Source organism: Melospiza melodia, chromosome 4 (genome assembly GCF_035770615.1).
Source record: "Melospiza melodia melodia isolate bMelMel2 chromosome 4, bMelMel2.pri, whole genome shotgun sequence".
In the NCBI taxonomy this organism is placed as follows: Eukaryota; Metazoa; Chordata; class Aves; order Passeriformes; family Passerellidae; genus Melospiza; species Melospiza melodia.
Genome location: NC_086197.1, coordinates 44,268,124 through 44,280,299, shown reverse-complemented (window position 1 = coordinate 44,280,299; position 12,176 = coordinate 44,268,124).

The following is a 12,176-nucleotide window of genomic DNA, read 5'->3' as shown; positions in this document are numbered from 1 at the left end:
GTTTCACAGGCAAACAAAACTCAGCTGCCCCGCTTCTGGATGGGAGATTGCAGGAGGCACTTGACACTGTGAAACCAGCCCCACTTGGCACTGGTGCCACCTTGGGTCTGGGAACCATGCTGCGTATCATGGATTTTCAGGAGCCAGCCGGCCACTCCCAGCCATAGGCCCCCAAACAAAAACCACAGCCTTTTTCTCTGGCAAACAAAATTCAGCTGCCCCGCTTCTGGATGGCAGATTGCAGGAGCCACTTGGGACTATCACACCAGCACAACATGGCACTGGTGCCACCTTGGATCTGGGAATCATCCTTCCTATCGTGGATTTTCAGGGGCCAGCCGGTCACTCTCAGCCATAGGCCCCAAACACAAACCACGGCCCTTTTCTCTGGAAAACAAAACTCAACTGCCCCTCTTCTGGATGGCAGATTGCAGGAGCCACTGGGTACTATGAAACCAGCCCTACTTGGCACTGGTGCCACCTTGGGTCTGGGAACCATGCTGCGTATCATGGATTTTCAGGAGCCAGCCGTCCACTGCCAGCCACAGGCCCCGAAACACAAACAACAGCCTTTTTCTCTGGCAAACAAAATTCAGCTGCCCCGCTTCTGGATGGCAGATTGCAGGAACCACTTGGTACTAACAAACCAGCCCGACTTGGCACTGGTGCCACCTTGGGTCTGGGAACCATCCTGCGTATCGTGGATTCTAAGGAGCCAGCTGGCCACTCCCAGCCACAGGCCCCAAAACACACACAACGGCGCTTTTCCCTGGAAAACAAAACTCGCCTGCCAACTTTTTGATGGCAGATTGCAGGAGCCACTTGGTACTATCAAACCAGCCCAACTTGCCACTGGTGCCACCATGGGTCTGGTCACCATCCTGCCTATCGTAGCTTTTCAGGAGCCAGCCGGTCACTCCCTGCCATAGGCCCCGAGACACAAAGCTCGGCCCGTTTCCCTGGCAAACAAAAGTAAGCTGCCCCGCTTCTGGATGGCAGATTGCAGGAGCCACTTGGTACTATCAAACCAGCCCGACTTGGCACTGGTACCACCTTGGGTCTGGGAACCATCCTGCCTATCGTGGATTTTAAGGAGCCAGCCGGCTACTCCCCGCCACAGGCCCCCAACAAAAACCACGGCCCTTTTTTCTCGCAAACAAAACTTAGCTGCCTCACTTCTGGATGGCAGATTGCAGGAGTCACTTGGTGTAATCAAACCAGCCCGACTTGGCACTGGTGCCACCTTGGGTCTGGGAACCATCCTGCGTATCGTGGATTCTAAGGAGCCAGCCGGCCACTCCCAGCCACAGGCCCCCAAACAAAATCAACGGCGCTGTTCCCTGGAAAACAAAACACGCCTGCCAACTTTTTGATGGAGTTTGCAGGAGCCACTTGGTACTATCAAACCAGCCCAACTTGGCACTGGTGCCACCATGGGTCTGGTAAACATCCTGCGTATCGTGGATTCTTAGGAGCCAGCCGGCCACTCCTAGCCACAGGCCCCCAAACAAAAACCTAGGCCTATTTCTCTGGCAAAAAAAAGTAAGCTGCCCCACTTCTGGATGGCAGATTGCAGGAGACACTTGGGACTATCAAACCAGCCCAACTTGGCACTGGTGCCACCTTGGATCTGGGAACCATGCTGTGTATCGTGGATTTTCAGGGGCCAGCCGGCCACTCTCAGCCATATGCCCCCAAACAGAAACCTCGGCCCGTTTCTCTGGCAAACAAAACTCAACTGCCCCTCTTCTGGATGGCAAATTGCAAGATGAACTTGATACTAAAACCGCAGGCCGACTTGGTAGTGGTGACACCTTGGGCCTGGGAACCATCATGCGTATCGAGCATTTTAAGGAGCCAGCCGGCCACTCCCAGCAATATGCCCCCAAAAACAATCCACGGAATTTTTCTCTGGCAAACAAAAATCAGCTGCCCCGCTTCTGGATGGCAGATTGCAGGAGCCACTTTGACCCATCAAACCAGCCCGACTTGGCACTGGTGCCACCTTGCATCCTGGAACCATGCTGCCTAGCGTGGATTTTCAGGGGCCAGCCGGCCACTCTCAGCTATATGCCCCCAAACAAAACCCACGGCCCGTTTCCCTGGCAAACAAAAGTAAGCTGCCCCGCTTCTGGATGGCAGATTGCAGGAACCACTTGGTAGTATCAAACCAGCCCGACTTGGCACTGGTGCCACCTTGGGTCTGGGAACCATCCTGCGTATCGTGGATTCTAAGGAGCCAGCCGGCCACTCCCAGCCACAGGCCCCCAAATACAAACAACGGCGCTTTTCCCTGGAAAACAAAACTCGCCTGCCAACTTTTTGATGGCAGATTGCAGGAGCAACTTGGTACTATCAAACCAGCCCAACTTGGCACTGGTGCCACCATGGGTCTGGTAACCATCCTGCCTATTGTAGCTTTCCAGGAGCCAGCCGGTCACTCCCAGCCATAGGCCCCCAGTCACAAACCTCGGCCCGTTTCCCTGGCAAACAAAAGTAAGCTGCCCCGCTTCTGGATGGCAGATTGCAGGAGCCACTTGGTACTATCAAACCAGCCCAACTTGGCACTGGTGCCACCTTGGGTCTGGGAACCATGCTGCGTATCGCAGATTCTAAGGCGCCAGTCGGCCACTCCCAGCCACAAGACCCCAAACACAAACAACGGCGCTTTTCTCTGGCAAACAAAACTCAACTGCCCCTCTTCTGGATGGCAAATTGCAGGTCGCACTTGGTACTATCAAACCAGCACGACTTGGCACTGGTGCCACCTTGGGTCTGGGAACCATCCTGCGTATTGTGGATTGTCAGGAGGCAGCTGGACACTCTCGGCCACAGACCCCAATCAAAAACAACGGCCCGTTTCACAGGCAAACAAAACTCAGCTGCCCCGCTTCTGGATGGGAGATTGCAGGAGGCACTTGACACTGTGAAACCAGCCCCACTTGGCACTGGTGCCACCTTGGGTCTGGGAACCATGCTGCGTATCATGGATTTTCAGGAGCCAGCCGGCCACTCCCAGCCATAGGCCCCCAAACAAAAACCACAGCCTTTTTCTCTGGCAAACAAAATTCAGCTGCCCCGCTTCTGGATGGCAGATTGCAGGAGCCACTTGGGACTATCACACCAGCACAACATGGCACTGGTGCCACCTTGGATCTGGGAATCATCCTTCCTATCGTGGATTTTCAGGGGCCAGCCGGTCACTCTCAGCCATAGGCCCCAAACACAAACCACGGCCCTTTTCTCTGGAAAACAAAACTCAACTGCCCCTCTTCTGGATGGCAGATTGCAGGAGCCACTGGGTACTATGAAACCAGCCCTACTTGGCACTGGTGCCACCTTGGGTCTGGGAACCATGCTGCGTATCATGGATTTTCAGGAGCCAGCCGTCCACTGCCAGCCACAGGCCCCGAAACACAAACAACAGCCTTTTTCTCTGGCAAACAAAATTCAGCTGCCCCGCTTCTGGATGGCAGATTGCAGGAACCACTTGGTACTAACAAACCAGCCCGACTTGGCACTGGTGCCACCTTGGGTCTGGGAACCATCCTGCGTATCGTGGATTCTAAGGAGCCAGCTGGCCACTCCCAGCCACAGGCCCCAAAACACACACAACGGCGCTTTTCCCTGGAAAACAAAACTCGCCTGCCAACTTTTTGATGGCAGATTGCAGGAGCCACTTGGTACTATCAAACCAGCCCAACTTGCCACTGGTGCCACCATGGGTCTGGTCACCATCCTGCCTATCGTAGCTTTTCAGGAGCCAGCCGGTCACTCCCTGCCATAGGCCCCGAGACACAAAGCTCGGCCCGTTTCCCTGGCAAACAAAAGTAAGCTGCCCCGCTTCTGGATGGCAGATTGCAGGAGCCACTTGGTACTATCAAACCAGCCCGACTTGGCACTGGTACCACCTTGGGTCTGGGAACCATCCTGCCTATCGTGGATTTTAAGGAGCCAGCCGGCTACTCCCCGCCACAGGCCCCCAACAAAAACCACGGCCCTTTTTTCTGGCAAACAAAACTTAGCTGCCTCACTTATGGATGGCAGATTGCAGGAGCCACTTGGTGTAATCAAACCAGCCCGACTTGGCACTGGTGTCACCTTGGGTCTGGGAACCATCCTGCGTATCGTGGATTCTAAGGAGCCAGCCGGCCACTCCCAGCCACAGGCCCCCAAACAAAATCAACGGCGCTGTTCCCTGGAAAACAAAACACGCCTGCCAACTTTTTGATGGAGTTTGCAGGAGCCACTTGGTACTATCAAACCAGCCCAACTTGGCACTGGTGCCACCTTGGGTCTGGTAAACATCCTGCGTATCGTGGATTCTTAGGAGCCAGCAGGCCACTCCTAGCCACAGGCCCCCAAACAAAAACCTAGGCCTATTTCTCTGGCAAACAAAAGTAAGCTGCCCCGCTTCTGGATGGCAGATTGCAGGAGACACTTGGGACTATCAAACCAGCCCAACTTGGCACTGGTGCCACCTTGGATCTGGGAACCATGTTGTGTATCGTGGATTTTCAGAGGCCAGACGGCCACTCTCAGCCATATGTCCCCAAACAGAAACCTCGGCCCGTTTCTCTGGCAAACAAAACTCAACTGCCCCTCTTCTGGATGGCAAATTGCAGGATGAACTTGATACTAAAACCGCAGGCCGACTTGGTAGTGGTGACACCTTGGGCCTGGGAACCATCATGCGTATCGAGCATTTTAAGGAGCCAGCCGGCCACTCCCAGCAATATGCCCCCAAAAACAATCCACGGAATTTTTCTCTGGCAAACAAAAATCAGCTGCCCCGCTTCTGGATGGCAGATTGCAGGAGCCACTTTGCACCATCAAACCAGCCCGACTTGGCACTGGTGCCACCTTGCATCTGGGAACCATGCTGCCTAGCGTGGATTTTCAGGGGCCAGCCGGCCACTCTCAGCTATATGCCCCCAAACAAAACCCACGGCCCGTTTCCCTGGCAAACAAAAGTAAGCTGCCCTTCTTCTGGATGGCAGATTGCAGGAACCACTTGGTAGTATCAAACCAGCCCGACTTGGCACTGGTGCCACCTTGGGTCTGGGAACCATCCTGCGTATCGTGGATTCTAAGGAGCCAGCCGGCCACGCCCAGCCACAGGCCCCCAAACACAAACAACGGCGCTTTTCCCTGGAAAACAAAACTCGCCTGCCAACTTTTTGATGGCAGATTGCAGGAGCAACTTGGTACTATCAAACCAGCCCAACTTGGCACTGGTGCCACCATGGGTCTGGTCACCATCCTGCCTATTGTAGCTTTCCAGGAGCCAGCCGGTCACTCCCAGCCATAGGCCCCCAAACACAAACCTCGGCCCGTTTCCCTGGCAAACAAAAGTAAGCTGCCCCGCTTCTGGATGGCAGATTGCAGGAGCCACTTGGTACTATCAAACCAGCCCACCTTGGAACTGGTGCCACCTTGGGTCTGGGAACCATGCTGCGTATCGCAGATTCTAAGGCGCCAGTCGGCCACTCCCAGCCACAAGCCCCCAAACACAAACAACGGCGCTTTTCTCTGGCAAACAAAACTCAACTGCCCCTCTTCTGGATGGCAAATTGCAGGACGCACTTGGTACTATAAAAACAGCCCGACTTGGCACTGGTGCCACCTTGGGTCTGGGAACCATCCTGCGTATCGATCTTTTTAATGAGACAGCCGGCCACTCCCAGCCATATGCCCCCAAACACAACCCACGGCCCTTTCCTCTGGCAAACAAAACTCAGCTGCACCGCTTCTGGATGGCAGATTGCAGGAGCCACTTGGTACTATCAAACCAGCAAGACTTGGCACTGGTGCCACCTTGGGTCTGGGAACCATCCTGCATATTGTGGATTGTCAGGAGCCAGCTGAACATTCTCGGCCACAGACCGCAATCAAAAACAACGGCCCGTTTCACAAGCAAACAAAACTCAGCTGCCCCGCTTCTGGATGGGAGATTGCAGGAGGCACTTGACACTGTGAAACCAGCCCCACTTGGCACTGGTGCCACCTTGGGTCTGGGAACCATGCTGCGTATCATGGATTTTCAGGAGCCAGCCGGCCACTCCCAGCCATAGGCCCCCAAACAAAAACCACAGCCTTTTTCTCTGGCAAACAAAATTCAGCTGCCCCACTTCTGGATGGCAGATTGCAGGAGCCACTTGGGACTATCACACCAGCACAACATGGCACTGCTGCCACCTTGGATCTGGGAACCATCCTTCCTATCGTGGATTTTCAGGGGCCAGCCGGTCACTCTCAGCCATAGGCCCCAAACACAAACCACGGCCCTTTTCTCTGGAAAACAAAACTCAACTGCCCCTCTTCTGGATGGCAGATTGCAGGAGCCACTGGGTACTATGAAACTAGCCCTACTTGGCACTGGTGCCACCTTGGGTCTGGGAACCATGCTGCGTATCATGGATTTTCAGGAGCCAGCCGTCCACTGCCAGCCACAGGCCCCGAAACACAAACAACAGCCTTTTTCTCTGGCAAACAAAATTCAGCTGCCCCGCTTCTGGATGGCAGATTGCAGGAACCACTTGGTACTAACAAACCAGCCCGACTTGGCACTGGTGCCACCTTGAGTCTGGGAACCATCCTGCGTATCGTGGATTCTAAGGAGCCAGCTGGCCACTCCCAGCCACAGGCCCCAAAATACACACAACGGCGCTTTTCCCTGGAAAACAAAACTCGCCTGCCAACTTTTTGATGGCAGATTGCAGGAGCCACTTGCTACTATCAAACCAGCCCAACTTGGCACTGGTGCCACCATGGGTCTGGTCACCATCCTGCCTATCGTAGCTTTTCAGGAGCCAGCCGGTCACTCCCAGCCATAGGCCCCCAGAAAAAAACCTCGGTCCGTTTCCCTGGAAAACAAAAGTAAGCTGCCCCGCTTCTGGATGGCAGATTGCAGGAGCCACTTGGTGCTATCAAACCAGCCCGACTTGGCACTGGTGCCACCTTGGGTCTGGGAACCATCCTGCGTATCCTGTGTTCTAAGGAGCCAGCCGGCCACTCCCAGCCACAGTCCCCCAAACAGAAACAACGGCGCTTTTCCCTGGAAAACAAAACTGACCTGCCAACTTTTTGATGGCAGATTGCAGGAGACACTTGGTACTATCAAACCAGCCCAACTTGGCACTGGTGCCACCTTGGGTCAGGGAACCATCCTGCCTATCGTAGCTTTTCAGGAGCCAGCCGGTCACTCCCAGCCATAGGTCCCCAGACAAATACCTCGGCCCGTTTCCCTGGCAAACAAAAGTAAGCTGCCCCGCTTCTGGATGGCAGATTGCAGGAGCCACTTGGTACAATCAAACCAGCCCAACTTGACACTGGTGCCACCTTGGCTCTGGGAACCATGCTGCGTAACCCGGATTGTAAGACGACAGGCAGCCACTGCCAGCCACAGGCCTCCAAACAAAATCAACGGCGCTTTTCCCTGGAAAACAAAACTCGCCTGACAACTTTTAGATGGCAGATTGCAGGAGCCAGTTGGTACCATCAAACCAGCCCAACTTGGCACTGGTGCCACCATGGGTCTGGGAACCATCCTGCCTATTGTTGCTTTTCAGGAGCCAGCCGGTCACTTCTAGCCCTAGGCCCCCAGTCATAAACCTCGGCCCGTTTCCCTGGCACACAAATGTAAGCTACCCCGCTTCAGGATGGCAGATTGCAGGAGCCACTTTTCACCATCAAACCAGCCCGACGTGGCACTGGTGCCACCTTGGGTCTGGGAACCATCCTGCGTATCGTGTGTTCTAAGGAGCCAGCCGGCCACTCCCACCAACAGTCCCCCAAACACAAACAACGGCGCTTTTCCCTGGAAAACAAAACTGGCCTGCCAACTTTTTGATGGCAGATTGCAGGAGCCACTTGGTACTATCAAACCAGCCCAACTTGGCACTGGTGCCACCATGGGTCTGGTCACCATCCTGCCTATCGTAGCTTTTCAGGAGCCAGGCGGTCACTCCCAGCCATAGGCCCCCAGACACAAACCTCGGCCCGTTTCCCTGGCAAACAAAAGTAAGCTGCCCCGCTTCTGCATGGCAGATTGCAGGTGCTATTTAGTACTATCAAACCAGCCCGACTTGGCACTGGTGCCACCTCTGGTCTGGGAACCATCCTGCCTATCGTGGATTTTCAGGCGCCAGACGGCCACTATCAGCCATATGCCCCCAAAAACAAACCACGGCCCTTTTCTCTGGTAAACAAAACTCAACTGCCCCTCTTCTGGATGGCAAATTTTAGGACGCACTTTGTACTACGAATACCGCCCGACTTGGCACTGGTGCCACCTTGGGTCAGGGAACCATCCTGCCTATCGTAGCTTTTTAAGGAGCCAGCAGGCCACGCCCAGCCATATAGCCCCAAAAACAAACCACGGACCATTTCTCTTGGAAACAAAAATCCGCTGCCCCGCGTCAGGATGGCAGATTGCAGGAGCCACTTTGCACCATCAAACCACCCCGACTTGGCACTGGTGCCATCTTGGATCTGGGAACCATCCTGCCTATCGTAGCTTTTCAGGAGCCAGCCGGTTACTCCCAACCATAGGCCCCCAGACAGAAAGCTCTGCCCGTTTCCCTGGCAAACAAAAGTAAGCTACCCCGCTTCTGGATGGCAGATTGCAGGAGCCACTTGGTACTATCAAACCAGCCCAACTTGGCACTGGTGCCACCATGGGTCTGGTCACCATCCTGCCTATCGTAGCTTTTCAGGAGCCAGCCGGTCACTCCCAGCCATAGGCCCCCAGACAAATACCTCGGCCCGTTTCCCTGGCAAACAAATGTAAGCTGCCCCGCTTCTGGATGGCAGATTGCAGGAGCCACATGGTACTATCAAACCAGGCCGACTTGGCACTGGTGCCACCTTGGCTCTGGGAACCATCCTGCCTATCGTGGATTTTCAGGCGCCAGCCGGCCACTCTCAGCCATATGCCCCCAAACACAAACCACGGCCCTTTTCTCTGGTAAACAAAACTCAACTGCCCCTCTTCTGGATGGCAAATTGCAGGACGCACTTGGTACTACGAAAACAGCCCGACTTGGCAGTGATGCCACCTTGGGTCAGGGAACCATCCTGCGTATCGATGTTTTTAAGGAGTCAGCCGGCAACGTCCAGCCATATACCCCCAAAAAAAACCCACGGAACTTTTCTCCAGCAAGCAAAAATCCGCTGCCCCGCGTCTGGATGGCAGATTGCAGGAGCTATTTAGTATTATCAAACCAGCCCGACTTGGCACTGGTGCCACCATGGGTCTGGTCACCATCCTGCCTATCGTAGCTTTTCAGGAGCCAGCCGGTCACTCTCAGCCATAGGCCCCAAACACAAACCACGGCCCTTTTCTCTGGAAAACAAAACTCAACTGCCCCTCTTCTGGATGGCAGATTGCAGGAGCCACTAGGTACTATGAAACCAGCCCTACTTGGCACTGGTGCCACCTTGGGTCTGGGAACCATGCTGCGTATCATGGATTTTCAGGAGCCAGCCGTCCACTGCCAGCCACAGGCCCCGAAACACAAACAACAGCCTTTTTCTCTGGCAAACAAAATTCAGCTGCCCCGCTTCTGGATGGCAGATTGCAGGAACCACTTGGTACTAACAAACCAGCCCGACCTGGCACTGGTGCCACCTTGGGTCTGGGAACCATCCTGCGTATCGTGGATTCTAAGGAGCCAGCTGGCCACTCCCAGCCACAGGCCCCAAAACACACACAACGGCGCTTTTCCCTGGAAAACAAAACTCGCCTGCCACCTTTTAGATGGCAGATTGCAGGAGCCACTTGGTACTATCAAACCAGCCCAACTTGGCACTGGTGCCACCATGGGTCTGGTCACCATCCTGCCTATCGTAGCTTTTCAGGAGCCAGCCGGTCACTCCCAGCCATAGGCCCCCAGACACAAACCTCGGCCTGTTTCCCTGGCACACAAAAGTAAGCTACCGCACTTCTGGATGGCAGATTGCAGGAGCCACTTTGCACCATCAAACCAGCCCAACTTGGCACTGGTGCCACCTCGGCTCTGGGAACCATTCTGCGTAACCCGGATTCTAAGACGACAGGCAGCCACTGCCAGCCACAGGCCTCCAAACAAAATCAACGGCGCTTTTCCCTGGAAAAGAAAACTCGCCTGCCAGCTTTTTGATGGCAGATTGCAGGAGCCACTTGGTACTATCAAATCATCCCAACTTGGCACTGGTGCCATTATGGGTCTGGGAACCATCCTGCCAATTGTACCATTTCAGGAGCCAGCCGGTCACTCCCAGCCATAGGCCCCCATCACAAACCTCGGACCGTTTCCCTGGCAAACAAAATTAAGCTGCCCCGATTCTGGATGGCAGATTGCAGGAGCCACTTGGTAGTGTCAAAACAGCCCGACTTGGCACTGGTGCCACCTTGGGTCTGGGAACCATCCTGCGTATCGTGGATTCTAAGCAGCCACCCGGCCACTCCGTGCCACAGGCGCCCAAACACAAACAACGGCGCTTTTCCCTTGAAAACAAAACTCGCCTGCCAACATTTTGATGGCAGATTGCAGGAGCCACTTGGTACTATCAAACCAGCCCATCTTGGCACTGGTGCCACCATGGGTCTGGTCACCATCCTGCCTATCGTAGCTTTTCAGGAGCCAGCCGGTCACTCTCAGCCATAAACCCCCAGACACAAACCTCGGCCCGTTTCCCTGGAAAACAAAAGTAAGCACCCCCGATTCTGGATGGCAGATTGCAGGAGCCACTTGGTAGTATCAAATTAGCCCAACTTGGCACTGGTGCCATCATGGGTCTGGTAAACATCCTGCCTATCTTAGCTTTTCAGGAGCCGGCCTGTCACTCCCTGCCATAGGCCCCCAGAGAAATACCTCGGCCCGTTTCCCTGGCAAACAAAAGTAAGCTGCCCCTCTTCTGGATGGCAGATTGCAGGAACCACTTGCTACTATCAAACCAGCCCAACTTGGCACTGGTGCCACCTTGGCTCTGGGAACCATGCTGCGTAACGTAGATTCTAAGAGGACAGGCGGACACTCCCAGCCACAGGCCTCTAAACAAAAACAACGGCGCGTTACCCTGGAAAACAAAACTCGCCTGCCAACTTTTTGATGGCAGATTGCAGGAGCCACTTGGTACTATCAAACCAGCCCAACTTGGCACTGGTGCCACCATGGGTCTGGTCACCATCCTGCCTATCGTAGCTTTTCAGGAGCCAGCCGGTCACTCCCAGCCATAGGCCCCCAGACAAATACCTCGGCCCGTTTCCCTGGCAAACAAAAGTAAGCTGCCCCGCTTCTGGATGGCAGATTGCAGGAGCCACATGGTACTATCAAACCAGGCCAACATGGCACTGGTGCCACCTTGGCTCTGGGAACCATCCTGCCTATCGTGGATTTTCAGGCGCCAGCCGGCCACTCTCAGCCATATGCCCCAAAACACAAACCACGGCCCTTTTCTCTGGTAAACAAAACTCAACTTCCCCTCTTCTGGATGGCAAATTGCAGGAGCCACTTGGTACTACGAAAACAGCCCGACTTGGCAGTGATGCCACCTTGGGTCAGGGAACCATCCTGCGTATCGATGTTTTTAAGGAGTCAGCCGGCAACGTCCAGCCATATACCCCCAAAAACACCCACGGAACTTTTCTCCAGCAAGCAAAAATCCGCTGCCCCGCGTCTGGATGGCAAATTGCAGGAGCTATTTAGTATTATCAAACCAGCCCGACTTGGCACTGGTGCCACCATCGGTCTGGTCACCATCCTGCCTATCGTAGCTTTTCAGGAGCCAGCCGGTCACTCTCAGCCATAGGCCCCAAACACAAACCACGGCCCTTTTCTCTGGAAAACAAAATTCAACTGCCCCTCTTCTGGATGGCAGATTGCAGGAGCTACTGGGTACTATGAAACCAGCCCTACTTGGCACTGGTGCCACCTTGGGTCTGGGGACCATGCTGCGTATCATGGATTTTCAGGAGCCAGCCGTCCACTGCCAGCCACAGGCCCCGAAACACAAACAACAGCCTTTTTCTCTGGCAAACAAAATTCAGCTGCCCCGCTTCTGGATGGCAGATTGCAGGAACCACTTGGTACTAACAAACCAGCCCGACTTGGCACTGCTGCCACCTTGGGTCTGGGAACCATCCTGCGTATCGTGGATTCTAAGGAGCCAGCCGGCCACTCCCAGCCACAGGC